At 41.9% G+C, this 12,011-nt stretch overlaps 1 protein-coding gene across 4 annotated transcripts in view; it reads left to right on the top strand.

Moving 5' to 3' along the window:
• Nucleotides 1–5,133: 5,133 nt before the first annotated feature.
• LOC123518978 overlaps nt 5,134–12,011 on the top strand; it is a 129,803-nt gene continuing 122,925 nt past the window's right edge. For 3 of the 4 annotated variants that reach the window (XM_045280077.1, XM_045280075.1, XM_045280079.1), the window contains exons 1-2: nt 5,134–5,223; nt 7,099–7,240. The gene's annotated coding sequence lies outside the window, so the exon portion shown is untranslated. The other variant, XM_045280076.1, reaches the window with a different exon arrangement.

Here is a 12,011-nt window from a genome sequence, read left to right as displayed (position 1 = left end):
AGAATAAGGAATGAGAATGGGCGGATCGAAACAGTTGAGAGAGAGAGAGAGAGAGAGAGAGAGAGAGAGAGAGAGAGAGAGAGAGAGAGAGAGAGAGAGAGAGAGAGAGAGAGAGAGAGAGAGAGAGAGAGAGAGATGGAAAACAAAATAAAAAACAAAGAGAAGTCAACACAGCATCACAAATTATACATAATAGACAAATATGAATAAATAAATAAAAAAAATGCCAAGAAAATAAAGCCATGCAAAGATAACTAAGCAACGACATCAAATACTTCAAAACACAAACAAAACAAATACGAGGTAAGAAAAAATTAGAAAGCAAGCAAGAACACTAAAGCAAAGGAAAAAAAAAAAAGCGTTGAATTAAAAGCACAAAAACGAACACGATAATGAAGTGACGGAATGAAGAAGAAGAACAAGAAGAACAAGAACAAGAACAAGAACAAGAAGAACAAGAAGAAAGGAAACCAGAATTAAAGATGAACCGGACTTAGAGAGAGAGAGAGAGAGAGAGAGAGAGAGAGAGAGTAAGTGTGAGTTGGAAGGCAGGAAAGAGAGAGAAGAGGAGAGAGGAGAGAGAGAGAGAGGACGACGGGTGGTGGTGGTGGTGGTGGTGGTGGTGATGATGGATTCAGCTATCGCCACCAGAGACGCGGCCATCAACACCTACACTAAGCTGGCTCACTCTCGTTACCATGGGCACCATCGTCACTCATCCCCACGGCAGTATATTGGCCGCTCCTCCCCCTCGCCTTCTCCCTCCTGTCACTCCTCAATGGCCAGCGGGAGGAGGGAGAGATGGAGGGGTGAAGGAGGAACATGGGACCTGGTCTACTGGAAGTGTGAAAGGGGATGTGGGGAAAAGTGAAGGGAAAAAAAGAGGGGAAAAGTAGGTATCTTAGTGTTATGGTTGAAAGGGGTTAGGTGGAACAGAAAAGTGGGGATTATTTGGGTTTAAAGGATTAGGGTTGAGTATCTAAAAGTATTAAGGTCTTTTTATATGTATATGGAATGTTAAGTGTAGGTAAAGGTATAGTTATTATGGATCTGAGTTTTACAATGAAGGGAAGGAGTAAGCCTCTCTCTCTCTCTCTCTCTCTCTCTCTCTCTCTCTCTCTCTCTCTCTCTCTCCAGCACACAATTTTACGGGTTCATTCACAAGAAGCCGTGAATTTCGTATCTCGGCTCTTGCGTTGGGCATCTCTGGCTTCCTTGCCCCTATCATACGTCTGTCGTGCTTAACTGGCCGTGGATATTGCTGCGGCGATGTCGGCAAACTGGGGCCTGCGGTAGCTTTAGGGTCAGTGGCCGAATGTCCCGTGTGCGAACCCTGCTGTTGGGAAGCTGGCTATCCGTGGCGAGGCTGGAATGAAGCTCCGCCGGCGACCACCGTGGAGTGGGCATGTGTGCAGTTTAGTGTGTTAGTGTATCGTGGGTTGTGTGGATGGAAATGCTGTCTTAGTTTTTTTCTTGTAAGTGGATAGTAGGTTGATAGATAGATAGGTAGATAGGTAGATAGATAGATAAGTGCATAGACAGATAGATTTGTGGGTAGGTATGTAGATAGATAGATAAATAGATCGATGGGCGGATGAAATAGGTAAGTGGCGCAGTGCAAATCGAGGTTTAAAAATGTGAGTCAGTGTTTTACTGCGAGAAACAAGTTGATAGGTGAGTTAATTGGATAGATAGATAGATATACAGATAGACAGGCAGACAGAGAGATAGATACATAATAGATAGATAGATAGACGGATAGACACCCAGACGAGTAACAAGGCAGATATGGATACGGCATCTAAAGGAAAAAAAAAACAAAGGAAAGAAAAAAAGTAGTGAACCATCAGACGGAAACGCTCTCTTTTTTTTTTTTTTTTTGCTTCTCTTTTTGCTTTTGACTTTTTATTAAACTGTGGCGCGCGGTCAGCTGTGCAAAAAGAAACCGAGAGAAGAAAGAAAGAAAGAAAAAAAAAAGAGATCGTTCAGAACTGTTAGAATTTTGTGACGGTAAATTTAATGTCATGTGTATCTGTCTGTCCTCTTCTTCTTTATCCATTTAGTGTTACGTGTTTTGTGTTTATTCTTGTGTTTCTCTCTCTCTCTCTCTCTCTCTCTCTCTCTCTCTCTCTCTCTCTCTCTCTCTCTCTCTCTCTCTCTCTCTCTCTCTCTCTCTCTTGTATCCCTTAATCAATCAGTCAGTATATATTTTTCTTTTTATCTGTCTTTCTCGATGACCGCCTGTCTATCTTTATTCATATGTGTGTTCGTATGTGTGTCTGTGTATCTGTCTTTATAGATGTCTGTCCGTCAAGCTAGCCATCTTCCATTACGTTTTGATCACATACCTTTCCCATATTTTCTTTATATGTTAAATATTCATGAATCTTTGTGCTTTGTATTTTTCCATCCTTATATCCAACCACCTATGGATATTAACGTTTATCTTCGTGTAGTAAGAATAAAAAAAGAATGACGATTTCTTTAACCTCCACCGGACATCTATAGCGGACAAGCCCCTCGAAATAAGACCAATCAAATGCATGGCACAATAACACTCTATACCAGAGACAGTGCCACTCATATATATATGACACTATGATGCTTGACACCAGTGAAACAATTTATTACGCATAATTGGAATGATTGTGATTAATTAGCTAGTTAATACATGTAATTTAGTTAAAAGAAATAATGAACGAAACCATCACACAGAAAATTAATAAATGAGGGTATGTGATAGTTTGAAATGACTAAGTGAGATTCGAAACTGGGCTAGTAAGAGGATCGTATCAGGAGCATCACATGGAAGAGGAGGATACCCAGTCTGGTATCCAGCAATAGCAAGGAGGAAATAAACAAGGAAATGGGAAAAAATATTTGTGAGCAATTCTGCAATTCACGTAACAAAAGAAAGACAACAATAACTATATATGTGTGTGTGTGTGTGTGTGTGTGTGTGTGTGTGTGTGTGTGTGTGTGTGTGTGTGTGTAAAAGTGTGTGTGTGTGTTTGTGTGTTTCAGTGTTTGATCTGCTGCAGTCTCTGACGAGACAGCCAGACGTTACCCTACGGAATGAGCTCAGAGCTCATTATTTCCGATCTTCGGATAGGCCTGAGACCAGGCACACACCACACACCGGGACAACAAGGTCACAACTCCTCGATTTACATCCCGTGCCTACTCACTGCTAGGTGAACAGGGGCTACACGTGAAAGGAGACACACCCAAATATCTCCACCCGGCCGGGGAATCGAACCCCGGTCCTCTGGCTTGTGAAGCCAGCGCTCTAACAACTGGTGTGTGTGTGTGTGTGTGTGTGTGTGTGTGTGTGTGTGTGTGTGTGTGTGTGTGTGTTTTACCATGCACAGTGACTATACTCGCTTCCTTGTATATTATGTATGTATACTGTTGCCTACATTTTGCCACCTGGGGACACTTGAGCTTGGTAACATTTCCATAAGAGACAGAACTTGTTATAAAACGTGAGATAAACGTGACTTTTCATTCCTACCAACATTTCTATTCATACAAATGCAACCAGACTCCAATAACACATGAATATAAACGAAAAGTAAAACAAATGGACAATACACATGACTTTCTGACGCTTGAGACACAGAAGCCAAATCATAAAATGTGTATTACTATGAATAATTTTCTAACTTAATACAATCACTAGTTAGTCGAAGTAAGTAAATGTATAGTTAGTGAATGAGTAACTAGTCATTTGTAATTCTATTATTACCCATTAATCATTCTAACTTACTTATTATTACAGTTTAGTAACATGAATTGGTAACTAGTGATTTTATTCCCATTTTTACAACAAAAATACCATAAACGTCACAAACATTTTTTATATCAAGAGTAAAACTGAAATAATGCAGCAGCAGTGAAAACGTTAAGCAGTAAACAATCTCGTACCTCCTTTGAGACACTTCTGTATATTATTGTCCCTTTTTTCTAATGTACTGCAGCACATGAGTCATCGTGTGTCACATTTTCCTTCATATCCCAACTAAGTACCGGCTTTTCGTCTCTATGTTCCCCAGGCTTTATAATGTAGTAATCCCTCTCTCCCTCTGCGTGTGGAATATTTATCGTCCTGTCCTGGAGAATATATTTGTCGCAGTCTGGGGTAAATAGTGTCGTCGTTTTCTATTTTCTGTGTTTCCGTCTTGAATTTATAGGTCTTTGTAGTTTCTCTCGTTCTATTTATGTTCACTTGTTTACTCAGTTTTTTTTTCTCTCAGGTTTTCCTTTGATCGGAGCTCCAACAGGCGGTGAAGTGTCTAACATACGTAATGGTGGCAGTGTTTCAAACATTTTATTCGCTCTTTACAGGAGAGGATGTTAAGTGAGTACTAAGGTTAGTTTTTTTTTAATTACCTTGTTCTCCCGTCTTGAATTAGTTTGTTTTGTGACGTTGCGTGCCTTAGCGGAGGAAATAAAAAACGTGTTTCAGTAGAAATAGAATAGCAGTGCGACATGGAATATTGTGTTAGAAAATGAATATTAGAACCAGGTGGCGGAAGAGAAAGATGATTTTGTATCCTTACAATGAAATGGAGAGGCGGGTGTGTTTGCTCATGGCGTCACTCAGCCACTTCTGTCACCCACAGCTGCAAGTTATCTGCTGAAGAACAGTAAGTACGTGTTTTGTCTCTTTTCCTCTAGTTTGCGCCTACTTCTCGCTAAGCTTACCGCCATAACAGTTTTGAAATTAGTACCTTCATTATAATCAAAACGAACACCGACAACATGATATATTAGCTATCTCTTTTGCTCACTTACTCTTATAGTTAGTTATAGCTGCCTTCCATGATCAACAGCACAAATGCACACTCTTACCAAGATGAACTGTGAAAAAACAAGCAGGTATTCAATGGGTGGATGGATGAAGCAAGTTCGTTTCACGAACCAGCAGTCATCACTTGCCGTCAAGGCCCGTGTGATGGCGCTGCATCTCCATCACTCACTGCTGCTGCACCTCTGCTGTGTGGAATCTTTCTTGTAAATTCTCTCTGCCGGGAAAACTATAGTGTGTATGTTCCATTTCGTGAATACTCATTGTGCTTTAACAGTCACGCGGCGGCTTAGAGGTGGTGACTATCATATAAAAGTCAAGAAGGAGAGAGGAGAGCTGCTACTGCTGCCGCCATTATCACCACCACCACCATCACCCACAGCTATATACGTGCCACGTCACATCCTCCTTTGGTGAGTTTTCATTATTTGTACTGCATGGACCACGTGTACAGGTGAGGCGCTATGTGACAAGGAATACCAAAGAAGGTAAGATACGCTGGCCAGCCGGGAGCAAACTCAGATAAGTGAGGTAGAGGCGGGAGGCCATCTTGAGAACCACTCACATAAAAACGGTAAAACGGTTGTTCAAACCATTAGTTAGGAAGCCTCTAACTTTTACAATAACTTACAAGTTTTGATGTTACACATAGGTTTCATGAAGCTTTTACAGCAGTATTACAGGAAAGTTTTATAGAAACTGTAACTGTTACAAGGTGTTCTCGGCAAAAATTAACGAGCTAAATGGAATTCTCTCTCTCTCTCTCTCTCTCTCTCTCTCTCTCTCTCTCTCTCTCTCTCTCTCTCTCTCTCTTTCAAAATAGTTTGTGAATTGTTGTCAGGTATTAAAGTGATCTAAAATTGTATTTCATGTTGAACCTATATAAATATATATATATTTTTTTCCATGCTGTGACTTTAATGAAACAACACTAGTGTTGGTTATAATTTAAAATACCATATGTAATAAAGGAAATCCCGTACCGAGCGAATGCAAATACTGGAAGCTTCATAACTCGTGTGTATCTATTGTTAACCTGTTACAATGATTATCGTACTGCATGGACCACTTGTACAGGTAGGCGCTTTGTAGCAAGTAATACCAAAGAAATTACGATACGCTGGCCAGCCGCGGGGCAAACTCGATAGGTGAGCTAGAGGCAGGAGACCATCTTGAGAGCCACTCAGATAAAAACGCTAAAACAATTGTTCAAACTATCAGTTAGGAAACCTGGAACTTTTACAGTAACTTGAAAGTTTTGATGTTACACACAGGTTCTGTGAAGCTTTTATAGCAATATTGAGGCGTGTACCTCTGTCGATCAGACAAACGGCGGCATTGCGTCACCACTGCGCTGATCAGTTCCCTTCACTCTTACACCTTTATTTATCCCGTCACAACCTATGATTTTGTGTGACTCACTAAACGTAAGTAGTTTCATGGCACAAAGCGAATCTCTCTCTCTCTCTCTCTCTCTCTCTCTCTCTCTCTCTCTCTCTCTCTCTCTCTCTCTCTCTCTCTCTCTCTCTCTCTCTCTCTCTCTCTCTCTCTCTCTCTCTCTCTCTCTCTCTCTCTCTCTCTCTCTCTCTCTCTCTCTCTCTCTCTCTTATTGTTTACATTGTACCAAATGTTCAAAGCACAACATAACATGTTTGCACTTTTCACAGCTAAACTGGAGTTCCACTGCTGACTCTGACTTGGTTCTTTCTTTATTCATTCTGTGATGTAAGCCATTGTAAAAAGAAAATTACGAAGACACATGATAAATTGAGTTACTCATACCTTGTGATTCTTTTTAGAAGATTTCTTTTCAAGGAGAGCCAAGCATATTTTTCTTTAATTCAGGTTTGTACCACTGGTCGGGATCTTCACGTTAAATAGGAAGAAAGAGCTTGTCAGACAAATTGACAGTGAAGTCGTTGTGTAGTAAAAAGTAGGTAACGTCTCGCGCAATACGTCGTAATGGAGACTCTTCTTCGTTCTGGATGTTAAAGGATTGTTCGATGGTCCGGCCTTATGATTTGCCTCTGTAGCCGGCGATGAAAGCGAATGTGACTCGTTTGTTGAGAGAGAGAGAGAGAGAGAGAGAGAGAGAGAGAGAGAGAGAGAGAGAGAGAGAGAGAGAGAGAGAGAAAGAGATTTTTCCGCGTTTTATCTTTAGTTGTAATCAGTTTGTCATAGCATGCAACCAATCACCTAAAATTTAACAGTTCACTTTCAATATACCCCTGAATGATCTGTACCTTACGAAACACGACCTTCACTACATCCTTTCTCTTTCCTTGCAGTCGAACAGAAAAGCCGGGCAGTCAGGAACAAGTCGTTGGTGAGCGTCGCGTGATCTGCCGCGGAAACAGAGGAGACTTGTATAGTGGCGCGAGGCAGTTGTCTGGGCCGCATCTCGAGAAATCAGCAGAGACCATTTTCCAGGTAGGGCAATACTGGCTTCCTATTTCCTGCCTCCACACTCGAGTCCTAATGCCGCTGTCATGTTTTTTTTTTTTTTTCCTTTGCACTGATTTCTGTTAATGATATTTTTTTTATTGAAATGGAAATTGTACGGAAATTGTACATAATAAGTGGTCTTGTATTGAAAATTAAGGCGTTATTTGATATATATTTTTCTTTTGAGAGAGAGAGAGAGAGAGAGAGAGAGAGAGAGAGAGAGAGAGAGAGAAAGAGAAAGAGAAAGAGAGTGAGAGGGTGGGGGGGAGGGGGTGTGAATCGGTCCAGATAATGCAGCCATTATTTCACGTAAACACCTGCAGATATTTTTCGCACAATAAATATTCCGCTCGTTCTCTCATTCTGTTCGCTACACGAGTGAGTTCATTCCCGATATTTTCCTCCAATATTTTTCTCTCGCACTGGCAAGATAATCGCACTCTTCTGTTGTCCAATCCGTCCTGTTACTACCAAACGCTTCTCTTAGATTTTAAAGAGTTTCAAACCTCTACCTGTTTTTTCTTAACTTTGGACGCAATTCAAACCATTTTTAAGACTGTTAGCAAAGACATTGTAGAGAAATAACGAGAGGATTCAAAGAACTTTATATACAGTGGAACATATGTTGGTCAGAGAGAGAGAGAGAGAGAGAGAGAGAGAGAGAGAGAGAGAGAGAGAGAGAGAGAGAGAGAGAGAGATCGTTAGCAATTAGACTTGCATTCACGGAGCATAAATAGCCTGAACCGCACTCACTAGTAAACCAATCAGAGAAGGAACAATGCAGCTCGTCCCGTCCATCCCTCCCATCATTGATAAAAAGCGCGAGGCAGTGGACCTCATCGTGAAGACCCAGCCTCCAGTAGAAGTGTTAGCCATCAGGTATAACCAAATGCGAGTCTTCCTACGTTCAATTTCCATGTTGATTACACACATTGCAGTTTCTAAAAGTTAGGGAGAAGAGGAGGAAGAGAGGGTAGAAAGTGTGTGTGTGTGTGTGTGTGTGTGTGTGTGTGTGTGTGTGTGTGTGTGTGTGTGTGTGTGTGTGTGTGTGTGTGTGTGTGTGTGTGTGTGTGTGTGTGTGTGTGTGTGTGTGTGTGTTATATAAATTAAAAACGTTTGAATATTTTTTATCACCTAAACCTACAAGTGCATACTAGCTTTAGGGAGGAAAGAGGCAGGAAATAAGGGTGTGAGAGGGAAAAGAGGAAGCGTGCTGAAATAGAAGAGAGATAGTACGGGAAAGGTGGCAAGTTTCCGTGACTCGAGGTTTGGGTGTTACGAGGGGTTGCAGGAGAAGGGAGGGTAAGTGTATAAGCATTAACGGTATTTAGAAGGCATAGGATGGACGAATATGAGAGGATGACACGGTGTGACGTGATGGTATTTATTGCTTCTGTCGCTCCTTCCCAGCCTGTTACAGATTCAAGTATTTGGTTAATGGTCTTCAATAATATTTGCATTAGGTGGATATTCTAAGGTAGGTTATGACAAGTGGATACGATAGAGCAGATTGATATTGAAATGTTCGGATACGGTTTTGAACATCCTTTTTTCCAGAGTTTTCTTCTCTCTTAAGCAAATGAAAAGGACAGTGTTTGTTAATAACCAAATAATTGAGAAAGGGCAATGATAATTTTGAGGTACGTAATTACTCAGGAGTGTGTGTGTGTGTGTGTGTGTGTGTGTGTGTGTGTGTGTGTGTGTGAGAGAGAGAGAGAGGGGAGATTCTATTCCATTTCTAAAAATTTTGTTACTATATACATTTTTTCAGTTTGTTTCTAGCGGTGCAAACCTTTCTTGCGTCTCTCCAGGGAATTCTTTGCTCTCTCATTTATTTTGATATTCATCCAATTCTCAGTTGTAGGTACGAACTCTAATATTTTACAGTTTAGCCTTCCTTTCCTCATTACAGCACATGTTTATTATAGTTCACACATTCCATTCACAATTTTCAGTGGTAGAAATGAGCTTTTAATGTTTTTTTTCCTAAAATAACACAAGCGTGCGTATTTCCGTTTCTATTTCCATGACGCATCCAAATAATGAGGGAACATCCTACTTAGTACACATTTCCGCACACTGGCTACACGTTAACACATTCGCACCGCCACTATTCTCAGTCTCCCGTATTACGTGTCCGTTTCGATTTAGTTAACTCTTTCGGCGATGGAAAAATGTGCAATGGCGGTGCTAAATTATCATAAGACTGTGGTATCCGTGGGAAGGTCGTTCCGCGTCTCATTTCCTTTTGAAACAGTGAATTGCCGTATCCGAGTAGTCAGGCACCCTCAGTGAGGCTTCGAAGTAAATGGTTCAGACTCAATCTCATAACCGAAGCCTCGTTAGTACAGAGGCTCCCACCCTCGTCAGGAAATCCTTATGAATGCGAGTAGAGAGAAGGAATGCGGTGGTTTGTGTTCGCTTGGTATACTTTAAATGAATCGATATTTTAGTCTTTTTTTCTTTATTGTTTGATAAATGCATGGATGAAGTTTGAATGGGTTGTGTGGTTAAATAATATAATTTTGTTTATTGCCTTATTACTGAATTAATGCCAACACTCCATCACCACTAACAACCACCACAACAACTACTACTACTTTCTAGAGCAGAAGCACCACCATTATTGTATTGTTGCTGCAACTACTACTGCTGCTACCACAAACGCTATCACCAACATAATTGCAGAATGCGTGGCTATCAATACATTTATACAATATAAACAGAAATTATGCAGCACGCAGTCAACATTTTGAATTTTTTGTATTATTTTGTTTTTTGCAGCTTATATAATGAATTTTTCGAACAATAAATCAGGTAATTGTTATTTGTTGCTTGAGGAACGTAGTGGTGTCCAGTTTTGATAATGCTTCAAGGAGGGAAAAAAAATCTGCCTAGGAAATTCCAAAACGTGTAGCTTTTTTTTTCCCATTTCTAATTTCATTCTCTCTCTGAATTCGTTTAACACACACACACACACACACACACACACACACACACACACACACACACACACACACACACACACACAGCACAGCACGAAGGGGCGGGTTGGCAGGGTGTGGAAAATATGTTAGTGGTGTGGAAGGTTTCGTGTCCGGGTGGCGTTACTGGGCTGAGTGGGAGGCTGGGATGGGAGGGAAGCACAGGCGGCTGGGCGCTCTGATAAACTGTGGACTGAGAGGCACCGATCCGGCAGGAAAATATAAAAGGGTTGCAAGTAGATTTTGTACATGTAGCGAGAGAAAAGGGAATGAGAGAGAGAAAGGGGAGAAAACATACTTATACTCGCAAATAGCTAAGATTTAAAGACAAGGGCACATGCTTACACACACACACACACACACACACACACACACACACACACACACACACACACACACACACACACACACACACACACACACACACACACACACACACACACACACACACACACACACACACACACACACACACACACACACACGCGTAGCGTAGTGGTTAGCACGCTCGACACACACACACACACACACACACACACACACACACACACACACACACACACACACACACACACACACACACACACACACACACACACACACACACACACACACACACACACACACACCGCGTAGCGTAGTGGTTAGCACGCTCGACTCACAATCGAAAGGGCCGGGTTCGAGTCCCGGTAAGCGGCGAGGCTAATGGGCAAACCTCTTAATGTGTGGCCCCTGTTCACCTAGCAGGAAATAGGTACGGGATGTAACTCGAGGGGTTGTGGCCTCGCTTTTCCGGTGTGTGGAGTGTGTGATGTGGTCTCAGTCCTACCCGAAGATCGGTCTATGAGCTCTGAGCTCGCTCCGTAATGGGGAAGACTGGCTGGGTGACCAGCAGGTGACCGAGGTGAATTAGGCTACACACACACAAATTGATGATTCATTGACTGCAAAGTTATTCATAACCATTATATACATAAAAATTGCAAAAATAATGAGTAATCATATTAACAACTAAATACGAAAAATATAAAACCACATCACACACACACATACACACACACACACACACACAAGCCCGGTAGCTCAGTGCTTAGAGCGCTGGCTTCACAAGCCAGAGGACTGGGGTTCGATTCCCCGGCCGGGTGGAGATATTTGGGTGTGTCTCCATTCACGAGTAGCCCCTGTTCACCTAGCAGTGAGTAGGTACGGGATGTAAATCGAGGAGTTGTGACCTTGTTGTCCCAGTGTGTGGTGTGTGCCTGGTCTCAGGCCTATCCGAAGATCAGAAATAATGAGCTCTGAGCTCGCTCCGTAGGGTAACGTCTGGCTGTCTCGTCAGAGACTGCAGCAGATCAAACAGTGAACACACACACACACACACTCTCTCTCTCTCTCTCTCTCGTATGATGTAGGTTACTGGGTTTTGCTAAGGGATGGACGATTTAATAAAGCCCCTTCCTACCTCCCTCCCTCTTCCTCCAACAGTTCCAGTAATGCATATGTTTGGTGTAATTTTTTCGGAGATGGATGAATATGATTAGTGGATAAGGGAAGGCAGGGGATGACTGGCCTTATCAATGGAGCTGTGTGTGTGTGTGTGTGTGTGTGTGTGTGTGTGTGTGTGTTTGCGTGTGTGTGCGCGCTCCTGGCACATGTATTGCCTCTAATGGTACCAATTAGCTGCTTGAAAACAGAAAATGAAAGTAGGTTCATAGATGGGTGTAGAAAAAAAGATTATCACCTGCGAGTAAGAGAGAGAGAGAGAGAGAGAG

The sequence above is a fragment of the Portunus trituberculatus genome, chromosome 44 (assembly GCF_017591435.1).
Source record: "Portunus trituberculatus isolate SZX2019 chromosome 44, ASM1759143v1, whole genome shotgun sequence".
NCBI lineage: Eukaryota > Metazoa > Arthropoda > Malacostraca > Decapoda > Portunidae > Portunus > Portunus trituberculatus.
Note: the sequence above shows the minus strand (reverse complement) of the source record. Positions and strands in the feature narration are given on the sequence as shown.